Source organism: Balearica regulorum, chromosome 1 (genome assembly GCF_011004875.1).
Source record: "Balearica regulorum gibbericeps isolate bBalReg1 chromosome 1, bBalReg1.pri, whole genome shotgun sequence".
NCBI lineage: Eukaryota > Metazoa > Chordata > Aves > Gruiformes > Gruidae > Balearica > Balearica regulorum.
In genome coordinates this window covers 15646786-15660118 of record NC_046184.1, presented here as the reverse complement: position 1 = coordinate 15660118, position 13333 = coordinate 15646786, and positions in this window count along the sequence as shown.

The window sequence follows — 13333 nt, the reverse complement described above, 5'->3', positions numbered from 1 at the left end:
AAGAAATTGAAGCTGTGTCTATACTAGCAAATTAAATGTGCCTGGGGGCATTCCCTGGCACTGAGGCCAGGTAGCAAGGAGCAGCCTGCATCCATAGCATTAGACTGTCGTACTCTCCAAAAGTGGGTGGCCACATGGAAACTGGTGCCAGGAGCAGTCCCTGGCCCGTGGTGCTACTGAAGCGTACCCAGAAACTGTGCGGGAGAGAGCTACTTGGCAAAGGTCAAAATGTGCCAAGACCTATGCTAAAAATTTCATGGTGCAGGGGATGGCAAGTGCTGAGGGATGTTCCTAGTGCTGTTAAACGTACTGGTATTGATTCAGCCTGAAAATTTCAACCTCTGCTATGGACAAGAAGAAAAATCTCAGAAATAATGGGAGTAACTCCACCCTTTTACGCTCCTGGTTGGGAGCACGAGAACACCTAAGAGGTGTACTTTGCCCTGAAAGCCTTGCTGGCAGGACTCTCAGCCCTCGTGCCATGGGTGGGTGCACACCTCCTCTGGAGTGCAGCCATGCAGAGTTTTGCCGAAGAGAAGGTATTTAATGTTGAGGTTTTTTTAAGTATAGCTTTTCCTATGACTTTGGTGGGTTTGTAAGGCTTTGTTTTGCTGTAATTGGAACCTTCCTTAATATTTTGCACTCTCCAACTGCTGATACGTACTTTCACCTCTCAGCCATTTCTAACACCATTGTCCATCTTTTAATTTCATTTTCATGACAAAAGATGACAAACACGAGCACTGAATAAGACAGCCACAATAGTTGTTGTGGCTGGAAGACATCAGTGCTCAGTTATTTAAAACAAAACAAATAAAAAAAAAAATCCCAGGAAAGAGGACTCCCTGCTTCTAACAGCAGATTCTTTTGTAAATCAGAACAATGCAGAGCAGCCCAGCCAGGCTGGCCATGGATTTGGGGCTGTGGTTTTCTAACGCAACATGTTCAGTGGAAATGCTGGTTTCAATTATTCTCACAATCACTCGTTCCCATCACAGAACTGACATTTCTTGGCAGGATTTTGGTTTTTTAATTGGATCAGGTCCTAATCCAGTTCAGAATACAGTCCCGCAAACAGTTGTGCTGTCACAACTGAATGGGCTGATGACCAGCAGATAGGACACAGAAGATGGAGAGTGGGAGGTAGGGAAGATACCAAATATTGAGTTTGCATTGAGTTGAGAGCTGCTTTCTCTTTCTAACGCCTGCTGCTTTTTGCTTTCTGCTCCACCTATGGGTGAAAGCATAATCTGAGGAGATAGTGAGCCCAGAATTTCACGGCTGTCCATTTGCTTGTTTTCTTTGCACCCTCCTTCCTTCTCAGACTTCAGTGATGGTTTGTGCAGATAGGCCCATGCTCCTATATTGCTTTGGCAAAGTGGTGCTTAGGCTTCCTCTTTCCAAGAAGGAATCTCTTAGAAGGCAGGATGTGTTCTCACAGCAAATATCAACTTACTTTTGCCTGTATAAAGACTGGTAGATCTGCCCAATGCAACCACCCCTTTGAGAGCAAGTCCCCATTCCAGCAGGACTTCCATGATCACTGATGTTACTTAATACTTTTTTTCTGCGTCCGCCTTCACTAAAAAGATAAACTGCTATCAGATGTTTAATGCAATTAAAGGCAGTGTCAAAAGGGGAAGAGCTCAGACTAGAAGAGAAGGAACAGAGTAGGGAGTACTCCTTCAATTAGATGTTTTCAGCTTGGTTGGGTCTTATGAAAATCACCCTAGAGTACTTAGGGATATGGCTGAAGCAACCACAGAGGTGGTTGCAGCTAAAACCAGCTCTCAGGCATCTGTGGTTGAATTATCCAGTTTGGAAATTATCTGTGTCACAGATGCAAAGATAGTTAGGGTGTGACATGGCTCATTAGCACAAGCACCACATGAATAGAGCGTTGCAAATTCCAGGGTCAGGCTGGGTCTGGAAATAGTCCAACAACTTCCATTGAGGACAAAGCTCAGGCCTTCTCTCAGAAAGCCTGGCTGGATGGGAGCTGACTGTGTATACCTGTACCTGTATCATATTCCCTGCTGAGCTCCAGGAGAATCACCAGCTTGGGCGCCGCGTGAGGAATGTGGTATGGGCCATTTCAAACCTACCTGTTATGCCCGTCTAAAAAGCCACATCTAACATGAGTCCATAATAAGTCCAACTGAGATAAGTCTGTAAAAAGACCTGGGACCATCTCTGCATTGTGTTCCCACAGACCTGCATGGTTCCCTGTATCCATCACCTGGAGTGTCTCAGCCCTCCTGAGGATCCAGCAAGGAGATGATGGAGGGAGGATCTTGGAGGATTTGTGAAGCTGCAGAAGACTGGAAAAGAGGCAAACATTAAAAGAAAGGAAAGGAAGAACTGGTATGGGTCAGATCAAAGTCATTAAAAGGCTGAATAAAAACCTGCCTGTTGGACTGTGCTGAGGAGAAGAAACTCAGATGTAAAGTAGCAGCCCACAGGGGTTGCCCAAGAGTAAGTTGCATTTAAACAAGCTGATTTCTTTCTATGCCATGTTCCAGCCCTGCCTGTGTCTGTGGCTTTTCCTGCTCCTGTTTACTGATGTTTTCCAGCATTTCCCAAGGACATGGGTGATGTTGCCAACGCCAGTGCTGGGGTGGTCCTCATTGCAGCCCTGTTCCTAGGAAATGCGGTGGCTTGATGGTGCAACTCCTCTCTGGCACTGACACCAGGTCCACACTTCAGCAGTAGCCTTTTCTGATGAGCCTTTCCCAAATAAAGGGTCATTTAACTGCTCCCTTTTCTTGACTGAGTGAATGTCAGATGTTACTCCAAGCATCAAAAGGGTTTTACCCAAATCACAACAATGTATGAGGAGACAGATATGTTTAAATAAGGTATCTAAACAACCCTGCATCTTTCCACTAATTACACTAGAATAAGAAAGAAAATTAAATACCCTCCTCAAAGCATCTTTAAGTAGCAGTTTAATTCTGAACTGGATTTATGCCTACATTAGAGTTCCTCTATTACAACTACACTCCACTTGTACGCTAAGTAATTATATGGTATCTGGTTGGGAAAGGTTGTGCAGGTATTGTAAAAGTGTGCTTCTACACCCTGAAATATTTTGATGTCTGTTTAGAAGAAGAAAATCCGCAATTTCAGATACCGTCTGGAAGAATCCACCTACGAGTAGTAGGGATGTAATAAGAGACATGCTTATCCTTCTGCAAAAAACACTGAAAGATCAAGTACTAATATGCTGCCCCACACATTTTCAAACCACATATTCTCTATATGCCACATCCAAGAAACTCCACTGTCTGATTCACCAATACCAAACACTGATCACTGCAGTATTTTCCATTCCTTCAACTGATTAACACCTTACATGTCACATACCTGAAGGGAGGCTGAATTACACCCATGACTCAGATTTTTCTCTTACTTTAATTAAACACCTACAGCAGAAATGGAGGTTTCATGACTTTGTCACTGCAGCTAATGGATGTGTCTGTGTGCTGACAGTGATGTGAGTTATCTATTCACCCTTCTCCTGGCTATCGGAGAAAGATCAGAATGACTCACCTCTGGGGTACCAAGTCACACCAGCAAGGAAACAGTTCCTTCTTGTTTCTTTCATCTTTGAATTTTGCTCTGTATGAATAAGAAAATCTGAGACAATCAATCCCTAAACCACATTATAAAGCAGATTAAATGACTCAGTTACAGGATCTCACCTCACTGCAGATGCCAATAGCGCAGCCATCTGTGTCAAGAGCTGGTAGCTCTAGGCTCCCTTTTAGCCAATGGAGGGAAATAGGGACCGATTCATCTTGACTAGGTTAAATATCAGCATTAGCACGAGGTGAGTCATGTTATAAAAGTGCCCACTCCTCTGCTGACTCTGGAGACAGCCTGCACAACATGCTGCAGCATCGATGGCTACACTGAGATAACCTGCAGTGACGGCTGATGAATCCTGCCCCAGGTGAGTCAGAAACAAGTGCACGTACATTTAGCAGTTTGATGAAATAACCCGCTCTGTCATCCAGATGTAGTCTCCCACCCCTCTCTACCTGACTTACTGCTCTTCCTTTTATTATTTTATTTTTGCTGTATAGACAGTATTTGGGCAGATCCACTGGATTAATTGGTATAGGGAGGTATTGCATGACAAATACAGGACAAAATGAGGTTCTTTCATGCCCATAATACTTATATCTGTAGAAGTAAAATGCCCTAGACAGCCTTTCCCTCCCCTGCTGCCCCAAATCAACCAGACTTCTAGTCTAAAGTAATATAAAATCAAAATTTATACTTAGAGTCAGAATAAGCTGGACATCCTTCAGCCTCAGGTCACCGTGGAAAGGCTCTCTGGAGGTGTTGGACTGGTGTAGCTGTGCCAGTCCTCCAGTGCTGAGGCTGTTCCCATTACGGTGTGCAATGGGAAAATCCCAGGAGTGCCAAGGACATAAAAACCTGGCAGTCCCCGGGGACAGAGGACACCCATTCTTCAGATGGCAGGAGCTGCTGTCCCCTATGGTGGCAGGCGATAGCACAGGGTGGTGGCAGGACCTTTGGAAACTGTCCCGTAAACTGACTGGAGACTGATTTGACTTTTTGCTTTGCTGTGTTTTACTCTTTGGCACAGCAGCCTGGCACTGCAGGCAATGCACCTGGGAGCCCGTGTGTTGAGCTGGGTGCTCATCAGTGCTGATTCGGTCTTTTAAAAAAGTAATTACTAATTTGCCAACCCACAGGTTTACAGACCTAGTTTCAAAAGAGGCAGCATAATATGTTCTTCTCAGGATTTGAAATGCTCCTTTGGATGGTTTTCTGGGGGCTTTTAAAATTATTTATTTTGATTTGTACATCCAGTAAAAAGTATCATCTCTAATCCCAACACTAATGCCATTGCCTACTTTTTAAGTACAACTGTAGCATTAAACACTTTTGCTAAACACTCTTTCTGGGGAGGAAGACAGAGACAAAGAATGGCCTAGCAACAACAAAAAGTCCGTAATAGTTTAACAACAAATTTTTATCAAATCACATATAAGCTCTTTCAGGATTATAATGAATTTCAATGAAAACATTTAAAGAAGGATTAAGGCAATTAAAATACAGTTTTAAAAAGTGCAGCATAGATAGGCAGGTAAAAAAGAGAGAATAAAAGTCCTACAGAGTTCACAATAACTTTGCTATGAAGCTTTGGACCAAACCAAATAATAGGTATATTCACTGAGGAGCACCCAAAACCCCTCACCTGATGTAATTTCTGAAACGGACCACCCTGAGTGTGGTGAACCCTGACGGACACGGCCATGCTGAGCAGAACAGCCAGATCCACCCTCAGTGAATCCCACTTCTGAAATGCACCGTCCCACACCAATTTATGGCCATGCCGGCTTTGAGCAAGAGGGTGTCAGAAGGGTGTTATGCATAACTACGCTTACATCTGAGTTAATTGTGATGAATTTTTTCAAGTGCCATTTTATAAACATATTTTATGTAGGCTTCCTTCCTCCTAGGCCATTAAAAGCCCCATCCAGAACAAGATGTTCCATAACCCAACCTTCTCGTCTTTGTTATCCACCTTCATGCTCTGAAATAAAACTTTTTTTCTTGTCTTCCTCACTGTTTGACACAGTCCCAGAGAATAAGATATCCATGAACTGGAGTTTTCCTCCTGATGATAACAAAAACTCCCAGCTCTGCTGGTGCCCAGGGCTGGGGATGCCCTCCTCCCCTCTCCTGGCTCCGCTACGCCTCGCCAAGACCCGCAGTTCTGCTTGCTAATGATGCACTTTCCAATAGCATCAAAATAATGTTTTACAACGTGATAAGACTCACAAAATGTTTTGACTGGCTGAGGCTGCACGTGAGAAACACTGAGGTGTTGGGCAAGAGCAGAGCGGCGCAGGAGGCCCTCAAATCCTTTTCTGGCCTCTGAAATCATGTCCTGCAGGGCCCCATCCTGCCAGCAAAGGCAGCAGCTTGTGCATGGGATTTTTCAGAGTTGTCTCCTTTAGTTTTAATGACCAGGCTTAATTGCAGCACAGATTTTGTACCAGGAACCTGGAAAGTTTTGACAAGCTCTGTCAAAACTTTTGCAGTTCATCTCAAGGACTAGCTTTACAATTAAAGTCAGTCTCTAGTTTATAGTTGTAATCCTGGAGCAAGAGCTGACGATTGTTAATTTTATGCTTTCGTTCTGCTTACCCATTATGTCAGCATATTTCATTTATGCTAGGCTTTCCAAAATCAATCTTCATTTTAATGTATAGTCCCCTACTGCTTTTTTTTCAGTAAACAGCTGAAGATTTAGTGTTGGCTTCTAACACACTGAATCCATTTATGATAGTTTACATAATCAGATTTTCAGTGCACTGTAAATCTGTCTTAAAATACTTGCATTGCTCCAGGACTAAACTGGTTAACTTTCTGAACTGTTTTTCATCATTTGTGTACATTTCACCATTTTAAGGAACAGTTAAGATGCTATTTTGGTAGGGCTTTAGCACCTTCCATGTGTCATTGATTTTTTTTTTTCACCCATGGGGAATTTCTACAAATGAATGTTGTATTTCAGAAGAAGAACTGCTTTGGTCATAAATATCTTCTAAGCTACTAAATGTCAAACTTTCTTGTGGCAATAGCGTAATTCATCTCCTGAATATAGTGGTTGACTTTTGCAATTAAACAAAGTGATGACATTTCACAGGGAAGAACAAGCAATACGAGCCAAAATGTTAACATGCAGATGGGTGGTGAACCTATGAAGCAGCTCTGATGGGAAGCAGGAATATGCTCCCAGAGGCTGCCCATGGATTTTTCTCGTGTACAGCATCCTGCTTGTAAGCTCTGAGAAGCATCAGGGCTAACAGGAGCAAGACACAAGCCCAGGTGTACAGCACTGCAGTCTGGGCTCTGAAATTGTCCCTTCCCCCAGTGGAGGACCAGACTTCTTCAAGCACGGCAGTTTGCTCTGCTGTATCCTTTGGCAGCGGGACACAATAGCAATGTGTATGCCAAACAGAAGGGCCTGGAGGCCACTGGAGAAGCCGCCAGAGGAAGCCTGCCTGAGTTACCCAGGGATGTGTTGCTTCACCGCCATGGGTTTTAGGAGGCTTCAGCTGAGTCATTGCTCAATATACACATGAGCCACCTTCCCATGAAGGAACTACTTGAGGGCAAAGCCCCCAAGCAGCTGCCAGCCAGGCTGGAGCATAGAGTCACAGCTGGGCCTTGCTTGCATTTGTAAGGGTGGGTTTGGCCAGTAGCTGATCCCTCCCTGAAGCCTGTTGTTTCTTCCTCTCCAATGTGAGGACAGCTCTACAGAAGTGCAACCCATTTCATAAGCTTGGTTGCTAAACTGATTGCATTAAATCAGCAAAATTTTCTCATGAGGAAACACACTGACTTTGGTTCATACTTTCTCATAGAAGGTGGACTCAATACCAAGCACTTTGAACTCAGTTTATAAATGTGTACTCTGGGTGTTATTAAATCCATTTAGAATCTGAACTGGTATGGAGAGTGGAGAATACTGCATTTAGATGTAGTTTGTGAGTGTGGACAGATGTCAAATATGAAATGTCTGAGTTCAAGGCTGGGAGATAATAGCTTTGCAATGCCACAGCTGACTTTGGTTGTTCCCTGTGATAATGTTACCTTGCAAAATTAAGGGTAAATGAGCAAATGATGATATGGGTTTAACTGGAACAAATCCAATATGACCCAGCTGCAGTTGGGTAAGTATCCCTTTGTTTACCTTATCCTGATGGACAGGATTTAATCAAAACAGTCAAATAAATGACTATTTTAAAACATTTGGTCTGGTCAAAACCTTAGATGTTTGGAGATTTATTTTAGACACATAGAGTTGCCTAAATGAGGAGAAAGCTGAGAAAAGGAGTGGGTAGTGTGGAAGGGACAAAACAGAAGAAGGAGCTAGAAGGGGCCAAGTCTGAAGTGAAGGCTTGGGGAAAATAAGTCAAAGTATTTCATAGAATCAGAGAATGGTTTGGGTTGGAAGAGACCTTAAAGACCATCTAGTTCTAAATGCCCTGCCATGGGCAGGGACACCCTCTACTGGACCAGGTTGCCGAAAGCCCCATCCAACCTGGCCTTGAACACTTCCAGGGAGGGGGCATCCACAACCTCTCTGGGCAACCTGTTCCAGTGCCTCACCACCCTCACAGGGAAGAATACCTTCCTAATATCTAATCTAAATCTACCCTCCTTCAGCTCAAGGCCATTACCTTTTGTCCTATAACTATAAACCCTTGTAAACAGTCCCTCTCCAGCTTTCCTGTAGGCCCCTTTAGGTACTGGCAGGTTGCTCTAAGGTCTCCCTGGAGCCTTCTCCTCTCCAGGCTGAACAAGCCCAATTCTCTCAGCCTGTCTTCATATATTTGTACCCCTGGGATACCAAATGAGAGAAAAACAGAGCCTGGAGACTCCCCTTGCCCTGACGCAGACAGGTAAGCTGTAAAGGGTTCAGCATGGCCCATGCAGACAGCAAGCACTGTGGATGGATGCTGTCCCTGCCAACCCAATACCGACTGCATGGTGATATTTATGAGACTTCAGGGAGTGTTTTTTCTTTTAAAAATTAGAAAATAAACAGGTTAGAAATGGTGTTACCAGCACATTATTACAGTTATGAAGTTAAATAGTCCAGAGTTTGGAAGTACTAGAAAGGAGCATGTTTGTGCTGTTAGGTGGCCTTTAACCATGTACATTTTCTCATAGGACTCATACCAATAGCCTAGGCTCTCCTGTGCCAGGCCTACTTTAGCGATTGACCTTGCAGACCCTTGATGTCTGGGTTGACACCCTGCAGATGTGGCACTCTGCTGAGCTCAGCAGTGCTGGCAGGTAGGAAAATTGTCTAGGAAGTACCCGGTGAATTTATGGTGCCTTCAGGGCTGGACAGCCTCTGAGATGTTGAGTACTAGATTGCTCTGGGAGATACAGACGTAAGTTCTGCCTAAACCGTGGAGTAGTTTCTTGTGCTGGTATCCCAGGCTTTGCCCTTAGAAATGAAGAAAGAAAAAAAAAAAAAGAAAAAAAAAGGCACATTGCTTAATTGAGAGCATAGGATCCTTATCAACTGGGTGGAGCAACAACATGAAGCAAAGGAGAGGGTCAGCACCCAGCAGTCCCTGAGCTGCCCACTTTAGCCCTCTATTACATATGTTAAGCCATATCTTTGCCCTTATAGAACAACAACATCCAAATTTCTCTCGAGTTGATTCCAGCTGGGTGCAACTTTGTTCGCTATCTGTGGGGTGTGAGTTGTGTGAAGGCACAGCCATGCACACTGTGGTAAGGGTGGTGCTGGTAGGTGGGGCCCAAGTGGAAATTTTGATTGCTCGCTCTGCACCATTTGCTGGAGTTTTTAACCATCTGCTGTCGTAAGGGAATTGTATGTCATGTGAGGTGGTCTCTGGAGAACGTTTTAATGTTTGGGGCATAACAGCTGGAAAAGACCATCTGCTTGAAGAATAATTACTTATTCCAGAAAGGAGATGAGAGGAACTGAGATCTTTTTTACTATCTGTTCATATCAGGAGTGTTTCTAAACAGATATGGACCTGAGCTAGATTCCCAAATTCACGTACACCTGAACTTCACAGTAACCTAAATCAGGCTGCATGATTAAGGACCAGATCCACAGGGCTGAATATTCAAGTTCTTTGAATCAAGGAAGAAGAGACATAGGCTGGGATAAAAGCATGTGTGTGTGCAAGAGAGAAAGAATCACTGATGGAGATGCAAACTGTGTTGTGCAGCTTTAGGTTCGTCTCTGTTTCCAGCTCCAGGATACACAGGAAGGCTGTTCCCAGCTTTCCAAATCAGGCAGACACAGTTAATGTATTCATGAATCTGAATCAAGTTACTGTGTGCTGAGTGCTCCAGCTGAACATCAGCAGAGTCAGGCTCCTTCTGCAGAGTACTTTGATATGAGGGGACTGGCTGTCTTGGGGGATCTCTAATAAGCTATATTTACCCTGAAGCTGCTGGGTGCAATCTCCTGTGTGCAGATTTGTAATGAAGCTGTTGCATGAATGACTGTGAGATTTGCATTTTTGCACATGTGGCGAGGTAGAGCGCGCATCGCTATGTGAGGCTAGCCTTGAAAATCAGAGTTGAAAGGAAGGAATGTGGGAAGGAATTAGCTCTGAAGAGAGAAATGTGGATTTTGATAAGGGAAGCACCATCACTCATTGCCTAATGAGCATCAAATATATTCCTGATACTGTGTAAATATAAGAGGCTCTCTGGTATGATGATCACAAAGTGATGGCACCTGGATCTTTTCTCTGAAGCACCTGAAAGGACTGAGGCTGCAGAGGATGCTGAGCCACTTGGGCAGCTTGCTGCCTGGGAAGGGGAGCCCTTGAGCCCTGTGCTGGGACCCACAGGTTCAATGATCATCCCCCAACCCATGGGGAGGGAGTCAGTGCTGAGCCAGGGGCATGCTGCTGGCAGACTGGGTTTGGAGCTCCCTCCCACCACATGTACGCCGAAACACCACGTTGAAAAGAGCCCATTCTACTTAAAAAATAAAGAGGAAAGAAAAGGTGTAAACTGGATGTCCTCCATGCACACTCTATTAAATTCGCTGATCAAATAACATAGTGGTCAGCAATAGACTCCTTGCTTTCCTACAACATCCAAGACTTAAATCAGCTATAAGTGTTAAGGTAGACTGCTGAGGTAGAGTCAGGATTGGCAAACCAGCCCTCGGAGCCACTCAGTCAAAAAGACATCTAACAACAAACTCATGGCATGAATTTCAAAAGAATGAGATAAAACATAGCCAGCATGACAGTGTTTGTGCTCTTTCTGTTTCTTGAGCTTCCAGGGTTCATCTTTTCTCCCCAGCCAGGAGATTCTGAAATTTAACATTTAAAATTAAAGTGGAGGTGCTCCTGTAATTTCTTGACACTTTTAGATGCATGTATAAATGTGATTTCTTAATTAACTATGAAGCTGAGCATTTTATTGAAGATGTCTCAGCAGAAAGTTTAAGTCATATTTATAAACAAATTGCAAATCTCTTCAAATCCATAATTATATATCACAACTGATGAGCACTGAAAATATCTCCCAAGACATAGTTAACTCTTCAGAGCTGTTTAAACCATGAGTTATTATACCTTTGTAACTTCGAACAGGGAACTTTAATGTGAAGTTTATATTCACCACTTGACTCTGCGAACTGGATTTAAGGGAAAGAGTAAATATTTTGAAACTGTGATAAAATCTGAAGAACTGGCAAAAGCATATTTGCACAGACAGCAGAGAGCCAAGTGTGAGACAACCTGTACACTCCTATGGGTTGTTCCATAACATGAAGGGCAAGCTGAAAACGCTGTTTGGCTGCCTCAAATGCCAGCCGCACCCGTGGGTTTGTCTCTCAGCACTTCCCTTCCTACCTCCGAGATCTCCAAAATATGCTGAATAAGTTGTGGGCATCACTGCTTCTAGCACTGGCAGGGAACGTGGGAGGCAGGGAGACAGCTGCATTGTACCCATTTCCTCCATATGTCGGTCGTGCCTGGGGCAGCCCAGTGCAATCCTGACGCATCCCCTGCCACCCATCTCCAGAAGGACCAGTTACACACTTATCAGAGCTGTGACACCTTTTCTTTAAATTTTTAAATTACTATTATTATAAAGGGCAAAACCATTTTCTCAACCACTCTCAGATTTTTGAGTGACCTGAAGACTGTGAGAAGAGTGGGTGCAGCTGTTCCTGGTGTCCTGCCCCAGCGCCCCTCGGCAGAGATCCCGTTCGTCTCTTCTTTCAGGATGGATATTTAGAAGATACCTATCTCTCAATTTCATCTAATGTGGATAATGTCATTCCTCTGGCACCCTAGCCACCCACAGATGTTCCGAGCAATTGGCTGATGTGCGTGCTATGTCTGTTGCAGCAGAGTTTGCTTATACCCTTAACTAGAAGTGGGTGAAAATCTGGCTGGTCCAGCAGGAACAGTTAGAAATGTGGAGAATCCCTGAGCCTGGTACGGCACCAGACAGAGCTGGGATCTGAGCATCTGTCCTGCAGGAACATTGTTTCAGGAGCTTTTACATAGCTTACGCTGTCACATGTCCTTGTACAATATGGGACACTCCAACCTCTCCCTTTGAAGACCATTGAAAATAGACTCTGAAATGTGTTGCTGTGTATTTAAGAAGGCTGGCACAAATGCTTCAAGAATGGACTTACAGAAACAAATTACACCTCATAACAAAGGATATTTCCTACAGGTATATTCCTTGATTAATGCTATTTGGACATGTGGTAATAAAGAGAAAATGTCAGCATAGTCTCCTTCTACAACCTCACTCTTAAGACTTTTGATAATAAAATAATGTAACATTTCAAGAGAATCCTGCTGCGTTCCCCAGCTAATCCTTGGCCTTGAGTGTGCTGCAAAGCACATTACAGTGTGTCCGAGTAATGAAAATTACTGCTGGCAGTACAAGGAGGAGCTCAGTGTCAAGGACAACATCCAGTTTTATCATGTTCCCATGTAGCCTGTTCACGATAACAAAGAGAGACTATTCCAACCAGAATTTTTTGTGCAACTCTAGTGTTTAGAATAATAGTCACAAAAATGATCCTGAAGGATCATGGATGGCAAAGACCTTTGCGCACAGTAAATAATTTAATAGCTCATTTTCCAAATTTATTCCTGGCAGACAATACTTACATTTTTTTCCTAAGTTTGTTTTGAAGCCTGGCTCTGTTTATTTTGGGATGAGGAGAACTGCATGATGCTTTTTCTCCATTCCTGAGACTACAGTCTGATGAAGCTGATGAAACACTTTAATGTTAACAGTAATGGCACTCTTTGTTCATCCTTTAGTTCACCTCCTGTGCTAGGCTGAGCAGTAAGCTGAGTAGAGTCTTTCCCTTAAGCCTTCCAGGTAGCAACCAACACATGTAGTCCCTGATTTCTCAAGCTGAGCCCACAGCCTTCCCCGGCTCCTGCTGTAGGAGGGACGCCGTGGCATCCCCAGCGCTGCACAACTCAGCGCACAATGGCAGGAGGAGGAAAAGCAAGGTCTTTGCAGTGCCAGAGCATAAGGCATTTCTTCCATGAGGCATATGTGGTTTTGTGGTTCAGGAAAATTTTCAGGACCTGGCTTTCTATTCCCTGGAGTTTTTACTTGTAAACCAAAATGTCATATGCAGATTGCTTGGAGAAAAGGAGCTGAAGTCTTAATTTTAGAGTAAAAAAATGCATTTCCAGATAGAGTTTGTAGATTTGTGGCCTAAAGCCATGTTGTGTATTAATACACCCAAAGTTGTGGCACAAGCTTGTTTTGCAGAGACAACAAA